This window comes from Cricetulus griseus, chromosome 7 (assembly GCF_003668045.3).
Source record: "Cricetulus griseus strain 17A/GY chromosome 7, alternate assembly CriGri-PICRH-1.0, whole genome shotgun sequence".
In the NCBI taxonomy this organism is placed as follows: Eukaryota; Metazoa; Chordata; class Mammalia; order Rodentia; family Cricetidae; genus Cricetulus; species Cricetulus griseus.
The window spans coordinates 102,429,016-102,449,644 of NC_048600.1; positions in this window are offsets into that span (position 1 = coordinate 102,429,016).

Sequence of the window (20,629 nt, forward strand, 5' to 3'; positions counted from 1 at the left end):
TTGTGGGACCTACTTCATAGGTGAGGATGCTTTCAAAGAAGACTATTGGTAGAAGTCTTTTCAAATAGTAACAAGGTCAAAGTATCAGAAAATTCAAAGACATTTTGTTGATCTTGCTTGTTGAGCGTTGGTATCTGGAATCTTAGGAAATCTTGAACCATTATGCCATCTTCTGCTTGTAGTCTTAGTCTGGCTGAACGGTGCTTCGACCAACCTATAAGCCATGGGAAGTAAAGGCACAACTGCTCAGAGATGACCATGCATGTTGATGGGGAAATGGAGTGTATAGTGGGAAATTACCAATACGGAGTCAGGTAGAAATATAAGGGTATTTAATAGGGAAAAAGCCTTACTTACAGAGCGACCTAGCCAGCCAGCATGGCAGCAGTCTGTATAGTAAGCCCAAAAGAGAAACCGAAAACGAAAACGCAGTCACCCTATGTCCCCTGACCACGCCCTCACAAGCGTGGTCAGGCATACCTGTAGCCAGCCCCTAAGTAGGCGTGGCTACAGCTTCCCCTACAATTCCCCTTTTAGTCTAAAAGAGGATTAAAACTTAAGTTTAAAGTATCTGAAATTAACAATCATAAAGGTAAAATAAAAGAAGATGCAACAATCTGCTTATGTCACATCCTAACTATCTATTTTAACTAAACCCTAAAGTCATCTGACAGAGGTATCCAAGCCTGAACACCTCGTTCCAATCCCAACCAAAAACAATAGGAAGCTATCCCTAACTAGGTATATACACTATCCTAAGTGACAATAAAGGGGAAAGGGAGCATAGCATCCTCCGAGTTACTTCCTGCTGAAATGGGACGATGATAGTCATGTGGAGTCCTGTAGGAAGAAAATGTTAACATTTTGATAAGAGTCTCAGGAAAGGTTCAGGAAGGAAAAGACTCACTTCCGGTACAGTTAGTCTGTGCTAGGCAATCACTCTTGCATTGTTTCTCCAAGTCTTTCCAGTAAGCCTTTGAGGCAACGATGTTTTGTAAATGACTTGCTTGCATCCTGGGCTTATTCATAGAGAATGGATATGAAGAAGCCTGGAGATCAAGGTCAGAGTTTCTATCTCTGCTCCGGAAAACATTCCAGCCCACTTATGAGCTTTTACTTGCCCTTTTATTATTGTGCATCTTTGGTGTGAGTGTGTGTGTGTGTGTGGGGGGTTAATTTGGATCAGTTCAAGCTTGTAGTACAATTCCTTGATATGTCACCTCAAGAGCACACACTATGGCTGATCTTTCTCTCTAACCCATGTACCACACATGTGCATATAAGCACGGTCAACCAGGAGATGAGCATGTATGTTACTGAAGTTCTCTGCCAGTTGCTGGAAGGGCATCAGAAGCAGACACACCTGCATGGAATGTCATCTTAACCAGTGACAGCTGTGCAATCTGGAAGAGTCATTTGACCTTTTATTTCAGTTCATCTGTGTAGTGAACCAAACACCTCCTTGAGGGGTCGTGAACTGGGAAAGCACTCATGCATATTAGCCAGTCCAGTTCCTTACCTGCCTGCAATCTTTACACTTCTCTTTCTTCATTCATGGAATCCTGATGGTGTTCAGGTGGCAATGAGTCTTGCGGTATTACAGTCTCTTGATAATTAAGCATGGTTTCATAAGCCAGCTCTAGGAAGTCACTGGGTGAATGTTCTAGAACAGGGTTTTTACAAGTGTGGTAACAGCTGACATCCACACTTCTGTCTTTCCTTGTCTTTACCATTTAGGTGAAATGCCAGAAGACAGAGGCTCACTCTAGTGGCCATGAACTCAAGAGGCACATACTAGAAATAGAATAGGACAAAGAAACTTTGGTCCCTGCTATATTTTGGGTACTGGATGTCCTTAAAAGGCCCATGTGTTGTTGAAGGCTTAGTCTCCAGAATGTCAAAGAGTTTGTAGAACCTTTAAGGTGGGGCCTGATGCTAGACCCTTAGATCATTGGGGTTGTGCCTTCCATGGGGATTGTAGGATACCAGCTTTTTCCTTTTTTATTTGTTTGCTTGTTTTTGCTTCGTTGCCAGGGCATGAGCTGTAAGCTCTATGTCCTAGTGGGCTTCCTAGCCATAGGCCCTGAAGCATGGGGCCAGCTGATCACAAACTGGTACCTCTAAAACTAAGAGCCCAAACAACTTCTTCCTCTGACATCAGGCTTTTGTTCTAGGTTTGGAAAACAGACTAGTTGAAATTATTTGTTTAAAACGTTCACAATGCCATCCCACAGTATTTGTAACTACTTGCGACTCTCTCAGTGAAAAAGACCACCTCCAAGGAGTGGCAATTTCATTGGGCAGTGGATGGGTATTGGAAGTGACCTCTGATCTGCTTGGGAAGAAGTCTGGTGATGCCGCGTGATAGGAAAAAGCTGCTTCTATTGGCCCGAGCCAGAACTGACGAGTGACTATGGTATTGCTACCCAATATCGTGAAAGCACCAGATCTTCACTTCCCCTGAATGTGTGTCTTCAGAGAAAATCTGTGTGTTATGTTTTTCTCCACATCAGCACTGGAACCAGGGTAAGGCAAACAAAACATCATGGGTGCAAGATTAAAGAACTTTTTACTCTCAGGCTATGGAGTTCATAGCTGACACTTCCATGAACCTGAGATTGACAGTCTCCTTAAAGTATGTGCTTTCTGGGCACCTGGCTTTGCCTTACTCTAGATCCTGCCCTACTCTAGGTAGTGTGTGTGTGTGTGTGTGTGTGTGTGTGTGTGTGTGTGTGTGTGTGTGTGTGTGTGTACTAATATGATTATTTTTCAAACTTGTATGTAGTCACTTATTACTAACTATAACTTTCAAAAAACACAACAATGATTCAGAACCATTTGTGTCAACTCCTACAAATCCATCTCAAATATTACCAGCCCTCCACAGCCATGTGTGTGTCTATGTGTACATATGGAGGCCAGAGACCAATATTGGATGTCTTCCTTTATCTTTATCCATCTCTTCCCACTGTACTTTTCTGAGACAGGGCCTCTCTCTGAACCTGGAGCTGACTGGCCAGTAAACTTTAGGGAAATCCTCCTGCCTCTGCTTTCCCAGCACTGGAATTACAGGTGCTTGCTGCTGAATCTGCCTTTTTAGACAGTTGCTAGGGATGGAACCCAAGGAGATAATCTAGGACACACATAATTACAGCTCGAGGGTAGAGTACTAGAAGAGACAGTGATGGTAAAGGAGTGTGCTAAGTTTTGCAAGCCGTAATCAGAGCACCCTTTAAAAGTTCTGCCCCAATTCCTCTTCCCACCAGCAATGCACAGGGATAAAATAGTAGATAATTTTACACCAGAATGAGCCGCAGGATTTCTTTAAATAGCCAGCTTTCTTGGTACTTGTGATCTTCCCAAATTAGATGCACATGCTGCTTTCCTAGCGGGCTATTGCTGCACAAATGCAAACAGTCTGGCTGCAGCATGTGGGCTGCCTTTGGGTCAGCTCTTGCCTTGCTGCGTGGTGCAGCTGGGTGGGGCTTGCACTGGCTTTCTCTACAGGTCTGCAGGGAGCTTGTGTTGGACATGGGATCCAGGCCATCTGTAAGCTTATACTGTGGGTCAATATCTCATAATTGCTCCGAGTTCCCTCCAAAGACCGGAGCCGGATCATGGGTGTTCCAGAACACCAGGAACAGCAGCTTCTCAAGTATGATAGAGTTTGCCGATGATGTTCTGGCTCTTTCTGTTTTTCTTTTGTGGTTTTAGGTCATGGAACCCAGGGACTTGCACATGCTAGATAAATGCTCTACCATTGAGCTGTACTCCAGCCTTCAGTTTCTATGTTTTTGAAGGAAGAGACTTGAAGGGGGCAGTGGTAGGCAAGCAGGCAAGGTTCTGGCCTTGGGGACCTCTTGAGCTCCTCCTCCCCCTGAGATTTCCTTGTCAATACTGGACGGATGTCAATTACTCTTCACCCTACATATCAGGAGCTGGCCAGCCCTGGCCTCTGACTCAAACTTGCCTGAAGCCTCCTTTCGTCACCATGCCTGCTTGTCTGCAAATTGTCATGGTTGCTCTGCACCTGCAGAGTAGCTGTAGTAGAGTGTGACCTTCCCAGGCTGAAATAGTTCTTGGCTGGCCTGTTGTAGACCAGGTGTGCCAACTGTCTCTGCATTGCTTGAGACATCCTTTAAGTTTGTTTGCTCTTGTTACCCTATCTTAGTTTGTTACATCTTGCCCTGAGTACAGTAGCTGCCAGCTGGTTCTGAAATGTGCATGTAAGAATGACAGGCTCTCCTTCACTTACTGTCCGTGAAGCAGCCAGCATGCTCTCCAAGTCTGGAGTTGTCAGCAGACACCTGTCTACTCTCATTTACCTATGTGCTTCAAATACCCAGTGCTCCAGTTGCTACAAACTTGGGAGTATCTTGAGTTTGTCACTTAGCTCCTCCTAACTGGTCCCCTTTGTCCTTGCTACTCACTGGGCCAGGGGTTTGCCACTTGTAGCAACACATATTCACTTATATGCATTAACAGGAACTTCCTTCCCTTTTGTACCTAGTAGCCACTCGGGGAAGGTCTCCACTGTGGCGTTTGCGTAGCTCTAGTTCCTATTATATGCCTCTTTCTCCTTCTCCCCTACAGATTTGAGAACACTGGGGAGCAGGAAGCTTGTCTTACCCACCTCAGCATCAACAGTGCCTGGTCCTCAAAGGCACTAGAGTTATGTTTGTTGGATGTCAAAACATCAATATTCATGAAATTCCTGGGGATTTGTTTTTGTTTTTGTTTTTTTAAATCTATCAACAGTTCCTCTCAATCCGCTCTATAGTTTTGTGTCATGGGCACTGTTAAACCCACCCACAATTTGCAGATGTAGTAATCGAGGGTGCAAAGAAGTTAAATCACCTGCCCAGGATTCAGAGATTGCCAAGATTTGAATCCTGCTTATGGTGGATCTCAAGAGCTAACTCCCATGTTAATAATGAGCAGATGGGTGTTTGAAAGAACAAACTCGTGAACGAAGCCAGCGAGTCTATGAACTGAGGAGAGGAAAGGTAAATGCTGTGTGACCTTATGAAACCCATCAGTGGAGTTTCTAAAAGAAAAACACTAAGATTCCAGCAGACCTGGCAGGGCTGGAGACTATGGGGGATCGGCAGGCCACAGAGTTCAGGGAGAGTTTAAAGTGAGTGGAAAATCAGACTGTCCCGGGAATTGCCGGGAATATTCGAAGAGGTGGCAGGTCCCAGTTAAACAAATAAAGCCTTACCCTGGAGTGAAAACGTTGCCAGCTTTAACATTTATGGCATGCCTACTGTATACCCAGAGCTATGCTAGCTCACCGCATGAAGACTGTCTCCTCCTAAGCCCCTGATTCACCGAGGCTTTACTGTGCATCTATTAAATGCCAAGATCTTAAACTAGAAGCCAAGAGACCAAGTGAATAGAACTTTTGGGGTTCCCAGCATCACGGGAGGAGAGAATAATTCTAACGGCACATTATCACAGACACTGTCTGGAATATGGACGGGACCTAACTCTGTCTAGAGATGGGGAGGAAAGCAATGAATGGCTTTTTTTGTTTTTTTTTGCGTGTATATATGTGTGGGTGGTGCATGTGTACATATATACATATGAATGTTTTCATGTGTGTATATGGGTGAGTGCACAGATGCATGCATGTGCTTGTGTGTGTCAAGACCTGCAGTTGGTTTCAAGTGTCTTCCTCAACCACTCTTTACATATGTACTGAGTCAACGAAGCTGGAGTCTGCTCGCTAGATTGCTCTGGGGACCCCTGACCCTGCCTCCTGAATCCTGGAATTACCAACAGCCCTGGTCCTCATGCTCCCAGCCATCTTCTTCAGAAGAGCCTTTAGTGCTCTGTTAAGCTCCAGAAGGCCATGTGGTACCAAGGCTATCTGCTTTTCTACAGTGTGAAGATGCTGTAACAGTGAGTTGCTTCTGCAAAATATTTTAAACACACTTCCTATGTTTGTGCCTGGAGATATTTCTGTTCTTTACCCCTCAAATTAACTTTTCCTTCCTAGTTTTTATTTTATGTGTGCATATCTGAATGTGGGTACTTGAGCGTAGGTACCAGCCGAGGCCGGAAGCGTCAGATCCTCTGGAAGTTGAAGTCCTGGCAATTGTGAGTTGCTTGATGTGGGTGCTGGGAATTGAACTCAGGTCCTCTGAAAGAGCAGCAAGTGCTCATAAGTGTTGATCTACTTCTCCAGCTCTAACTTTTCGACTTTTTTCTAACAAAATTTTCAGAAATTGTTACTGGGGTTCAATCATGCTTGTCCATCTAATTTTACAACATCTCATGGAATAATGTTAAGAATTTTAAATCTAACCCAGCTTGATAGCTCAAGTTTATGAGCCCCCTCACTCCCAATTTGGAAGGATACGGCAGGAGGGTGGCAAGTTCAAGGTCTATTTGGGTAATTTTGTGATACTCTATCTCAAAAAAAAAAAAAAAGTAAAAAGTAAAAAGAAGGTTTGGGATGTAAGTCAGTGATAGAACTTGCCTAGCATGTGCCAAGCCCTAGTTTCCACCCCCAGTGCTATTTCACTTTAAAGAGAGAACTTTAGCTATAGCTCGATAAGGACAAGACTATGAACCCAGAGGACGGTGTTACGCACCTTGGGGCAAGCCAGGTGTGAAGGAAGGCAAGTGGGATTTGGAGCCAGACACTGACTGATTCTTAGCCTGTTAGCTGTGTTACCCATATAGCCTCTGCCTCCTCATCCGCACAGTGATGCTTGTAGGCCAGACCCTCAAGGATCAGATGAGGAAGGCTTGTAATGTGCTTTGAGGACCCACAGGCTCTGGAGTATGGGGCTGTGTCCTGATGGATAAATGGAAAGGGTCATTAAAAAGGTCTGAATTTCATCTGGGTGGGAAGTTTCACCTTGACTCAGGAGCACTTCCTTGAAGGCAATTCACCCTCCATCCTTGAGACTGGCGAATTTAATGGCATCGATCCTCTGCTTCCTCAGAGGAGTAGCATGGTAATCACCTTGTTTACTCTCTCCATGCTGCTGAGAAATGGTAGCTATAAGATGAATGTTTTAAGTGGATAAACCAGAGCTCGGGAGGGTGAAATACATGCTGTGTACACCAGATAGGGAATGGGCTGCTGGTATAAACCCAAGATTGCCTCATCTTGACACATGACACTGAGGCAAGTGGGCTCAGCAAGATCTAAGCAGGATCCCTTCTGCTTATATGGGGGCTTGGGGTATCCTTAGAGCCAGGGTTTTGCAGGTCTATGGGAAGTGCCCTGGCCTTGAGCTGATGAAGAGTCGTGTGTGTGTGTGTGTGTGTGTGTGTGTGTGTGTGTGTGTATCCCCACACAACAGCTGCTATCCAAAAGCTGGGAATTAAGGTGATGAGTCCTCCAGGGTCCTCTGGAGCTGGACACGGGCCAGGGTGCAGGGGGCCTAGGGCTCCTGGGAGTCCAGCTCCCAAGCCATTCTCGGAAAGGCATTTGCAGCAAGGCCACTCCAGGTGCCAGGCCAGACCATCAATCCCTCACTCTTTGGGGCAGCGAGTTTATAAAGTAGCAATTAAATAAGAGCTCTGTAAGTGCTTCTGGGAACTGCCCCGAATGCATTTTCCAAACATAAATAACGGGGACCTCCACTCCGAGCAAAGCACATGGCGCGCCTGGAAACAGCTTGAGAAGAAGGGAGCCCTGTTGTGCTAACGAGTTGGGCTACGTGCCCCTGGTGTGCACGCGTGTTCTGGGTAGGTGGCAGGTCCATTTGTCTTCCCGTCCTGCTGGGTGGTATGTTAGCTTGCCTGGACAGGTTGTGGTCAGGAGCCAGTGGCTGTAGCTCTCACTCCACCAGGAGAGCAGGCTGTCGGTTCAGGGACAGTGACAATGACATTGAAACAATAGCACTGTATCTTTTTGCCTAGTGAGCACCTACTAGGTGCCACCTGCCCAGAGACTGATGTTTATCAAGAGGCTTAGAGAGTTGTCCAAGATGACAGAGCCTGTCAGACAGAGGACTCCCAGTGAGGACTTTTACTAGGTCCTTTCCACAGGCCAGGTTCTAATCTAAGAGTTATATGAATAAACTATGTGTGTGTGTGTGTGTGTGTGTGTGTGTGTGTGTGTGTGTGTGTGTGTGTGTGTGTGTGTGTGCATTTGGAGGCCAGGGGACAGCCTCAGGTGTCATTCTTCAGGGTCTCTCTAGGAATGAGAGGCTCTATGATTCAGTTAGTCTGGCTGGCTGATGAGCCCCAAAGATAATCTGCCCATCTCTGCTTCCCAGCAGAGATTACAAGTGTGTGCCATCATGCCTGGTGTTTTGTTTGTTTTTGATCATGCGTGCCGGGGATCTATCTCAAGTTCTTGGTTTTACAAGGCAAACACTCTACACACTGAGATCTCTTCCCCAGCCTTTTATTACCTATTTTGCAGGGAGAGAATCTGAACCATGGAGAAGTCAAGTCTTACCCAGAGTCTTAGGAATCTCCCAGGTGGACCCAGGTAGCTGGCTGTACCTTCCCCTTCCCCATACTGTGTGGCACCAGGGTGGCACTGCTGAGGCTTGGCTATTATCAACTGTCTGACTCAGCAAGAACAGTGTCTGTCTACATCTTCCCACCTGCCCTTCTCTCTCTCCTCAAACCTACCCTCCCCCATCACATTCCACATCTCAAGCCTTGGCTGAGTGTAGGCCCTACCGTGCTGGTTCTTCCAGTATGTCTGGGGCCCTATGGGCCACGAAGTTCTGCTTTCACCCTTACTGCTGGCCCATCACCTGTATGCCCTTTCTCCACTGAGATGTAAGGACTGCTCACTCCTGGAAGTATATCCATCCCAACCCCCATCTTTCCACACTTCCATCCTTATAGTCCTGCTGGGTTCAATGCCCTTCCACTGGGAGCAACTCTCCCAGAAAGTGTTCATTGTGTCTTTATGACGGTGCTGCATTTCCTGGGATCCACAGCCCCTCTTTGTTACAAAGCACATAGTAGGGGTTCAAAAGATATTGGCAGGCAGGTGGAACCTTTTTCTCCCAAGGGTGGAGGCATCAGATCATGCCAGGTGTTCAGCTTCTAAGAGTTCTGGCTTGTACTTATCTGCTCTGCCCAGAGCAGTGAACAGACAGTAAGTAACAGCACTGAGTGAACCGAACCTTGATCTTGGCTCTGCCACTAGTCTGCTGTGTGACTGTGACCAAAAATCACACTCCTTTCCTGTCATCTATGTTCTCACCAGGAACAATTATGTCTTGCAGGCAGTTTACTGGAGGAGATAAAACACAGGGGGCAAAGACAATTAGCACATAATAGGAGGTTAATAAGTATTCCACTTCCTCTTCTCCTTCCCTGTGAATTGGGCTTTCAGGTTAGTGGGGGATGGGGAAAGGGGTTGACACTATGAACCCTCCCCCCTTGGAAATATGTATGCATACAATATAAGCGAATAAACAAAGGAATAGGATGTTGCTGCTGACAGTCCTTTGGGACATGTGTGTGTGTGTGTGTGTGTGTGTGTGTGTGTGTGTGTGTGTGTGTGTGGTGTGTGTGTGTGTGTGTGTGTGTGTGTGTGTGTGTGTGTGTGTGTATGTGTGTGTGTTCCCTCACAGCACTAAGGCAGGGGTCTCACTGCTTTCTGCAGAAAACTTGGCCACCACAAAGATTCTGTGGAGCAGACGATGGCTGTTAGTTCTGGCATGTCACCGCCACTTGCTGTCTTCTGAGCATTTTTGCTGGAGGATGCCATCATTAAAACCCCCATCAAGAACCTGGACCATGCTAGTCGGGAGTTAGAGATTTCCCTGTCCCAGACAGAGCTCCGTCCAAGTTGCCAGCGATTAAGAAACTCATATATTTTCACACTCATTAAAAGAAACATGATGTTCGCTCTTCCAAGAAAAGCCATCCTTGTTTGTAGACTCTGTAATATATTGGGAACGCCTCTTAATTGGCTTCGAGGACTCCGTGTCAGAAGTCAGACCCAAGTCTGTTTATTGACACAAGGAAAAAAATAAAACGTCGTATAATTAGTTGAGTGACTGACTCTAAATTCAGTAACTCCCATCGGTATGTGGCCTTGTCAGGGTTTAAGATTCCATTTTGGGTTATGAAAGAGGCCGGGTCCAGGTAAGCCAGACGAGAGCCGCACTGCATCATAGCTATTGTACAAATGGGCTCAGTGTCCTGTTTGTGTTAAGATGGAAAACTTTTACATGTTTGATTTTTATGCAAGTCAATTAACTTGTTTTTTTATAACTGTAAGGGCTTGCTTTGCAAATAAGATTACTTACCACTATAAATTATGGGAACATAGGAGCCTATTCAGACAAAATGTTACACACCCCTAACCTGTGCACCAGGCTGCATGCAGGCCTTCTGCAGCAGGGGACAGCGAGGCAAATGGAACCAAAACTCCAAGAGGTGGAGGAGGAGGGAGGGGGTTATTTGGGTACTCTGAAGAGCCTTTCCCAGATGGGTGCAAGGGGGTGTGGAAGAGCTGGAGGGTGGGGGCCAAGGAGTGACCTAGAATACCTTCCTCTGGGCTCATCCCATCCCAGGTGGCGTGGAGCTTGGCAAGATCTTTCCTTACAGGGCAACACTGGAATCTCATTTGAGGCTTTGGTCTTTCCCCGCCCCTTACTCTCACTCCCAGTCACTTGTTTCTTAGCAACAGTGCAGTGAACACATCTTCCTGAAATTTGACATTTGGGGCAGGGCTAAGCCTGTCATAGTGCCACTCTTCTTGCAGGGATTGTCTTATTTCTATCTGAGTATCCCATGGGTGACCCCTCCCCCAACACAAAGAGAGCAGCTGAGGATGAGGGCTGAAGAGGGAGAGGAGCTGGTCCTAGTGGGCCATGCTCATTGGAGGTAGAGACCTGGAGAGGTGCAGGCAAGGCTCAGTTCTTGGGTATCTTTGACTCCCTCCCTCTGGACCTGGCCATAGTGGAGATCCCTGTAATTCTAGAAAACGATCCTGGGATTCTTTTCTCTCAGAACCTTTGTGAACTCAGACATGTTCCTTCCTACTCTGAGTCTGAGGTATTTTTCTCCTCTGTGATGTGGCATGACCCCTAGGGATGCATTGTCACAGGTCATCTAGGCAGGTCATTTTTGTGTTTTGTTTTTTTTTCAGCCAGTGTCCAGAGACTTTGTGATCTGAGAGCTGAAAGATGATCACTGGTAGCCAGGAGTTCGAGGTCAGCTAGGTTGCTTGGCATCCCTAAGATGCAGGTGAGCCAGCTTACTACTGGCTTACTTCCTACAGAGTGTTATCTGGCCTGGCATACCAGTAAGTTCCAGAAACCTGCCTTGGGGGTTTGGGGAGAACCCCTAGGGACTGATCCATGCCAGGGATGAGTTTTGGTTTGTTAAGGAGTCACATGAAGTTTTTGGTGATGCAGGAAGTATCTTCAATAGCAGCTCAGCATCAATAATATCATCCCTCACAAATAAACAGGTACATGGTCAGCAAGATGACTGAGAGGGTAAAGGTGCTTGGTGCTGAGCCTAACGGTGACCTGAGTTCAGTCCCTGGGACTTACATGGTGGAAAGAGAGAATTGACTCCTGAAAGTTTCTTTTTGTCCTCCATATGCATGTTATAACATGTGTGCGTGCATACACACACACACACACACACACACACACACACACACACACACGCACACACACACACAATAAATTAATAAAAATAAGCATACAATATATTTACTGATGTTGACAGAACTTTTGGATGATGGTGACACTGCTAGTGTCCCACAGCACCTTTGTGAGAAGAGCCATGGTGACAGCAGTAATTACAATAATCCCAATAAGAACCAGGACTGTGAGTTTCTCTTCTGCTGATAATTGATGCTTAAAATATGAAGTGGATGGTCTAGAATCAGCAAAGCCTGGGACCCTGGGCCTCTTCACATGCATGGTGGAGGAATCTGGGTACAAATTCTATTACCATGAAGCAACTTATTCAAACCACAATCAAAACTGTGCTTGAAGTCAGGTCTGGTGGCACAAGCCTGTCATCTTAGTTAGCTTCTTGGGAAGCTGAAACAGGAGTATTGCAAGTTCAGTGCCTGTTTGGGATCCAGAGTGAGACCCAAGCCAGCTTGTGTAACTGAGTGAGACCCTTTCTCAAAATAAAACATATACAAGAGTAAGGCAGGGCTCAGTGATTGGCATTTGCTTGGCAGGAGCAAAGCCCCGAGTTCTAGCCCCAGAAGTAGGGAAGGGAAAAATCCACTGCAGGGCTGTGTCCTAGCATTTGCAGACACCTTCCCCAGGGGAGGCCAACCTTCCAGAGGGCAAAGCCCTGAGTTCTAGCCCCAGAAGTAGGGAAGGGAAAAATCCACTGCAGGGCTGAGTCCTACCCTTTGCAGACACCTTCCCCAGGGGAGGCCAACTTTCCAGAGACAATTGTGCTTCTTTTATTCACCTTGAGACTTTGTACTCACTCTCTTGGGCCACCGGTTGTAGCCTTTGTGTCTGTCACCTTTGCTGAATTATAGGCTCCTTGACGGGAGGAGCCTTGTCTTAATCATCTTGACAAGCCTCTTGAAGCTGTAGTTTCCTCCTCCAGAAAGTGGGATAATGACTCTGACCTCACCTGGAGGACTTTCCTTAAACACCGAGGGACCCTTTGATGAACTGAGACTTACAGCCTTGCCTTTCCCTTTGTCTGATGAATGCCACTTTGAGGTGCCAAGGGTCAGAATAGGCAAAAGTTTTTTGGAGAGTGCTAGAAGAGCTTTTGAATGGTGAGGATTCCATTTTGTGATATTCAAATAATTTCCATAACATGGCTTATGAAAAAGAAGATTGTGGGTGTCAAAGGCAATTGGCCTCTGAGAAGGTGGTTTTCATGAGTACTAGCAACTAATGGTAAGGTTTCAACTGGAAAAGGACTTCTCTGTCTGCTCCCGAGATTATCAAAGGATCATATGTCTTCAAAGAGATGAAACTTCAAGCTGCCACTTGGCAGACCCAGAACTCACTGAAATGTTAGCATTTGGTCCCGACACTTGGAAATAGCAAGATTCAAAACTGCCCTGGGTGTGCTCTCTCCCTTATTGCTTAGGATGTGTCCATTGGACAGAGACCTCTGGAACGTTATCTGATGCCTTGGCCATAGCTTTCACCAAGTTTGAGTTGGACATTATTGTGCAATGGATTTTATTCTAGATGCTTTGGGGGGAAGGGCATAGAGCCAAAAGCTTGGTTCTCAATTTCATCGCCAGGTTTGTGAACACACTTCATTCATTCATCCCTCCTATGCTATCTTGCCCCTCCAAAGCTCCACCCCAGACACATTTCAAGTATTCTCTATGCAAAAAGCTGTGTGATAATATCTGGCAAAATACCAACTATGCGTCTTGATTTTCTCTTCTATAAACAAATGTTAGATCTTGTTTGTGGGGTTAAGTGTCTAGTTTCAGGCATGTGGTAGTATTCAAGAAATGATGGTTGATGGTTGTTGTTATTGGGTTCTAATGAGCTTTAGCTATCACAGTAGCAGCCAAGGTGCAAGAGGTTTAAATACATTTATTTGGTGCTGAAAATGTAGCTCAGCTGATGGAGTATTTGCCGAGCATGGATGATACCCTGATTTGATGACCCACACTGAAATGAAACTGGACAGGGTGGCAAGTCCCTGTGATCCCAGAACTGGGGAGGTGGAGGCCAGAAGATCAGGGATTTAACACCATCAACTACATAGTGAGTTCAAAGCCAGCCTGGGTGGGATACATGAGACCCTGTTGGTTCAACAACAATAGAAATGAGTATTAGCTTTGTCTGCATGCTTTTCAAAGACTCAAAACATCTGATGCTAATGACCTTGGAGAGCTCCCCAGAGGAGGTGAGACAAGAGTCTAAAGAAAAGAGGACCTTAGATCTCAGCTAGAAACACAATTATATTCTACCCTTGGCACCAATGATGCTTCCTCCTTGCCTTTGAGATAGGGTCTTGCTATGTAGCTTTGGCTAGTCTGATAACTTCTATGTAGCCTAGGTTGGTTCGATCTTGCAGTAATCCTCTTGCTTGATCCTCTTGGGTGCTGAGATTATAAGCATGTACTATCATGCCTGGCTTAGCTCTTCTTATTTTTGAGTTGGAGGAACTGGAAGCGAGTGAGGCAAAGAGCATTATAAAGCATAAACAAACACTAGTAATGCTTCCTTCTCACAAACAAAGAAACCAAGGAACACAGAGATTCTTAAGTCTCCTCTAGTAACAATCCAGGAGTCAGTAAGTGAGTGGGACACAGGTGTCTTGTCTCTAGAGGTTGGGGTTATAACCCCCAGAGTCAATGGGATCAGATACCAGAGGGTAAAGAATATGGGATTTGGAGTTAGACCAACCTGGCTTCTAATCCTTGCTCCAGCCCAGACTATCTTATGAATCTGGAAAAGTCACTTAACCTCTTTAGCTCTGGTTTCTCTTATCTGGAACCGGAAATGATGGAGATACCCTCCCTGTAGGACACTGGGGAGAGTGAGAAATAGGGAGTGTAGTTGCTTTGATAGTGTTAAGTTTACCTTGGGTCATCTTAGACTTGTGAACGTCACAAGAACTTCTGCAAACACGGCAGAACACTCCATGAAGAACACAAGGGAGAGACTTTTATCTCCAATCTACAGATGGGAAAGGACAAGGGAAAGAGGGAAGGGTAAGGGAATGTTCCCAAGACTCCTCCATGTATTCAGTAATTAGTCTCTTATTAGTCAAATAAGTGCAAGCCTCTGCTGTATTTATGTGAACTGGTGTTTATCCAGCTAATACCAGTTGGGCAGCATCATGCTGGTGGGGAGATGAGTTCCAACTCCAGTTTTTTGGATAAGAAATTGCTCAGAGAAACTATGTAACTTTGCAAACAGTCCTAGGGCCGATGATGAGCATTGTTGCAATTCAAACAAGGTATAAATCCTCCCAGACACACCCATGGGAAAGGTTTGTCTCTGAGATGTCGAGAGGTGAAGCCAAAGACTACTCCAATTCTATTCTTCTGCTCCCTTTTACCCCACCAAATGGATTAGGCCTTTAAATGAGTTGGCTTCTAAAATCTAAGCTAGCATTGGCTAAGGCAGAAAGAAAAAAGGCATTCATAGTAGCAGGGTCAGGAAATGCACTTCCTCAATGAAACCTGGGCAATTGGCTCATTTCGGGTAAGATTTTTCTGCCTGTAGGACAGTTACCCACCTCGCCAACACAGACTAATCCTGTCTTCTGGTCAAAGTGGTTGAGATGGCTTAAATAATGGTTTAGATGGTTAAACAATGAGACTTGAGGTTACAAGATAATCCATGGAAAGCACTTCTGACATGGAAAGAGTGGTCCTAGCGTCTGTGAGAAGGGTGCGTATGGTCCCATGACACCTGCAGTCACAGGTCTACATGGGTCTGGAATAGTGTAAATGGAGCCAGTGAGAAGGAACTTAAATATTGTTTTTCCCCCCTGCTGGTCAATCATTTTGTTTCAACATCTTTACCTAGAAAATGAGGGTAATGATGCCTTATTATTTTTTTTTTTTGCTCTTGCTATACATAATTGGTCAAGACTCAAAAGGCATAATGAATGAGTCAGCTGAATTGTGTACACTCTGGTATTCTTTTCAAAAGGAAAAGTCATGGAGAATAAAAAAAAATAAGGAGTAAAGACAGTTCTCTGTAACCCCATCACAAACCAAAGAACAGAATTTCAGAATCCAACAGACTCAAACAATGTGGTTATTACGAACATACAGTGTGCCCTGCTCATAGTGTATCTTGCCAGGTTGCATCTTATGATCACAATGGCAATAATAATAATAAAAAAACACCTACTGTGATGTTTACAACACACTCCTACATGTTTTTATGTAGTCATTTTAATCTTTGAAATGATAATATAATTACATTATTTTCTCCCTTCCTTTTCCTTTCTTCAAGTCTTTTTATGTACACCCTTTTGCTCTCTCTCTCTCTCTCTCTCTCTCTCTCTCTCTCTCTCTCTCTCAAATTTGTGGATTCTTTTGCTTTAATTGTTGTTACATGTGTATGTGTATTTGTGTGTGTGTGTATACATATATAATATACAATGTTTCTAAACATATAAGTATAACACAACCTTTCCACCTTCCATATTAATTAGCATGTTGTTGTTCAGATCTTGGTTAGGCAACCATGTTAATAATAATTTATGGATGCAGCCTCTCTGATATTTCTAGGACACACAAACTCACCCCACATTCCCTATTCCTCATGCTCTTACAGTCTTTCTGTCCCTTCTTCCTCAGCGATCCCGAGCTTTAAGTATAAGGATTTGCTATAGATGTACCAGTGGGAACTGGGCCAGCTCTGGTTTTCTGTAATGATCTCTATTGCAAAGAGAAGTTTCTCTGAGGATGGTGAGAAATACAGTTATCTGTGGGCTTAAGGATTCGTATTTAGAATGTAGTTAGAAATCGTGCTAATTTAGTAAAGTGATGGTTGTAGATTCTCCTTCATGATCCATAGCTTCAACCAGATGGTTGGCTAGGTTTCAATACTAGGAATGGTTTCCCTCTTGTTGAGCTGGCCTTAAGTCCAATTAAAGAGCTGTGGTAACCACCATAGTATGTGTGCCTCTGTTGTACCCTTTGAGTTTTGGTGTCATACTGGCTGTTGTTGTGGTTTATAGTTGGATAGGACTATTGTTTGCTTCCCAAAGCTAGTCCTCAAGAAGGAGGCTTTTTAGGTCAGATCCAGCTCAGGGTCTCTGGGTTGTGTGTCCTAAGTGCGTGGAGTCTTTGGCAATAAGGACTTACTGCCGCCTCTGGGAGGCAGCCAAGGGAAGTAGCCTTAGCCTATAATATTTGTGGTGTCTCTTGGATATCTTTAACCAACAACTCATAAGAGAGCTTCTCCACAAGGGAAGGGAGTTTCTCATGTGTTTTTTGTTCATTTGTTTGTTTTTGAAAGTCTATGGGTCTTGGGGTAGGAGGCATTATCATCCCAGATGGGAAAATTTTATTTAAACTGTATACCACATGCAGTTCTTATTTTCAGTGCCCCAGGTTGATCCTATCTCTTGCTTTCTGAATTTTGCTCAGTGTTGTGACAATAGCTTGGAATATCTTGCCCCTTCTTTGCCAAACTAACTATTCACCCTTCAATATCAACTAATCTATCCATTCATCCATCCATCCATCCATCCATCCATCCATCCCCTATCTATTTACCTACCTATCTATATCATTCTTAATGAAATAATTGCTGATGCATTCCATTGCCAACCTGGGCAAAGAGTCTTCTTGAATGTCTACTGATCCCATAGCTCTTGTTGCAGTGGCATGTTATTTATGTGTATCTTTTTCCTTGAGAGCTGGAGTCGGCTCTTTTTCACTTTTGGGTTCCCAGGGTTAGGCACAGGGAAGGTGCTCAGTGGATAATTCTATATGAATAAATGAATTAATTAATGAATTTTACTTCCATAAAAATTGTTTGAAGATGATAGATAGGGCTAGAAGACACTGGAGAATGGTCCCAGACACTTGATTTCAGAAGAGGAACCAAAGTAAAAAATTAAATGGCAATACTGAAGGAACCTTGCCTATTAGACACAGAACTGGATGTAGCCCTTTGATTGATCCTTGGATGTTATTTCTGCCCAAGTCTGAGGTCTTCAGGAAGTCTCAGGATGAAGAATATGCACATAGATTTGTATTAGGATGAGAATATGTTGAGGTTAATCAAGGTTATTAACAGAAAGAACATAGAGATTTTTCTTGATAAGATTCCCCTACATTTACCATGCGCAACAATCACCAAATCCCATCACTTTTACTCTTGAGAAGTTCCTTTATTTCCACCCTGTCTCCTATCCTCCCATTATTGAAGGGATTCCCCAATCTTAATACTGGACCTTGAAGAGTTTTACTAATTCCAATATATCCCTCTTATGACTTACAGAGCTTCCCACAGATTCAGATCTATCTTCCAGTGGTTTACATGAAGACCCTCTACATGAACACCCCAATAATTGTATGCCATTAACTCGTACTATAATTTTTATTTTCTTATCATTCCCAGGCTCGTGATATTTGTTACAGTAGCCTTGAATCACATGGCATTCTCAGTCCACATCAAGCTATTTCAGGTCTCTCAATCTGCAGCCATGTCATCCCCCATACAAGGCAACACTTTGTCTCTTTTTTTCTCAAAGTCTTGGACTAATTGTTATTCGTCCTTCTCATTGGTAAAGCTCTTGAGATGGACCAAAAGCTCACAAAGACATAATCCATGTGCATGCTTACAGATGCAATACTGGTCTTAGTTGATACTTAGTAGTTGGATGTTGAATTTAGACTACTAGGAATTGAGACGGGAATTTAAATTGTATCCTCTTGCTAGCTCTGTGGTTTATACTCAATACTTTCCAATTTTAGACTCAATGTTGGTGTTTTCTGCTGTTAATTGAGAGAGAGTGAAGAAACATGCTATGTAATCTCAAATGACAGTTTCTGTATCAACTTCCCTAGAACAATTTTAATCCCTTTTAACTTGGTATAGTATGTGACATGTGATAACCAACTGATTTTCTTATAAGAATAATTTTGGGCTACTTGGAAACTTTTAAATACTTTGAAATGAGGTAGTTGACTTTGACTATAAAAACAGGGTGTATGAAGAGACTGAAACCATGTTATCTTTTAGTTGCTGCTTTGAATACCAAATGCAGAGATGCTGGAAAGTGGAGCAAAAGCAATAGTGTTTGTACATTGTGTGTGGTGTGTGTGTGTGTGTGTGTGTGTGTGTGTGTGTGTGTGTGTGTGTGTGTGTATTTATACACTAATGCATGACAGTTAGAGAAAGGGGGAAGGCCTGGCATTTTAATAATCAGAAGGACACTGTCAAAGGTGGATTAATATTTCCATACATGGTCTTCAACAGCTGCCACTACATGAGGGGACTTGATTAGAATAAGCCCTGAAGCCTGGCCCTGTCTCATTGGTTACTACTTGTTTGTTTCCTCAGCCCCTCCCTAGGTGACAGGAAGTCCATTGATTACTTACCCATATATCACTGACATTACATCAGGCTCTTTCATTTCTTACCTGTCTTTGTTGATGCCATAACCCTGTGGAGGAGACAGTATAACTCCTATTGCATGGATGAGAGGGCAGTGAGCTTCCTGACTGTGAAGCTAGACTACCCAAGAGAATCTGACATCTGCCCTCTTCTCACTATGTTCCCTTCAGTTTGTGCTGTGTGCCTCAGTTTCTTCACTTGCAGACAATAGCACCCCTTCCTTGCCTTTTGAGGAGTGAATTGAAGTATGCTTAGTGGTTCATGCATGGTACCTGCCAAGCTAATGACAGCTTTTTTATTGAGTTTGCCTGTGAACATAGCTGGGAAAACAAGAATTTTAAATTTATGGACAGTATGCACCTCCTGCCTTGACCTAAGGGCTTGGAAGATGACAAGGTAGCATGGCACAGGTCCTGCCACGATCAGGATTCAAGGACTGATGAGATTATTGCTGTTGTCTAAATGGACTGCCTCTTTCATTCCAAACCTGGGCTCATCCTGCCTACTGTGTTGACCTGATTTAGATGTGGTGCTGACCTCTTAGCCATAGGAAGGCCACATCTCAAAGTGTCTAAGTAAGCAATGGCAGCAAGCCCTGGAGAGCCAGCTTATAGTCTGTCCTGACAAGGAGGCAGCTGAGCCTGTGGGCATGAAGGAGATTGGGTTGTACAATATTACAGATGACTTTCATGTCTCTTTTGGGATGTCTAACACCAAAGAAGGATCTCTCTGGCATTTGTAGGATAGTGGGGTCTTATGGGCACCTTATTTGAGGAAATGTTACACTTAGGGACAAAAGAGATAATTATACCAAACCATTTATTTACTGTATGTATTATGTGTTCATGTGTGTATGAATACAAATGTCCTCACACATGTGGATACACATATGTGTAGGCCAGATGCCAACTCCAGATCCTATTCTTCAGGATACCACCTTGTTATTTGGAGACAAGGTCTTTCACTAGGACCTGGAATTTGATTATTCAGCTAGGTTGGCTGGCCAGTGAGTTCCAGGGACCCTTCTTTATCTGCTTCTACAGTTCTTGTGTTACAAACAAGCATCACTACACCCAGCCTTTTCACATGGCTGCTGAGGATCAAACTTGTTCTTGCACAGCAAGGACTTTACCAAGTAACTTATCTCCTCTGTTCCATCTCAAACTTTTTTTTAAAATGATTTTAGGGAGGCATGGTGGCACATGTCTGCCACCCGGAAGTTGGATAGGTGAGTGAGGCAGGAGGCTCATGAGTTCAAGGCCAGCCTGGGCTGCATAGCAAAACTCTAAGTCATATTATATCCTTTCCTACAAAATAACACAAGGAAGCAATTGTACTGTTGGGATGAAAGTGATCCTGAATGTCACTAGAACCTGGCTCCAGCTTTCATGCCAGCCAGTTTGTTTCTACCCTTGTCTAGATCTTGGGTTCTTCACCTCCGATGAAATCAGTGACTGGAACAAATGGCTCTCATGACTTTCAACTCTTCTGTGAGTTTTCTTACTCTAAGTATGCGTGATTCTTGATGGTTGTGCCTTTCGTGGGACCTGCTCCTCTTAGGGGTATCTCCCAGAAGAGACTCCCTGCCTGATGCCCACAGGCCTCCCAAGAGATGCTCCAGTGATCTCTGG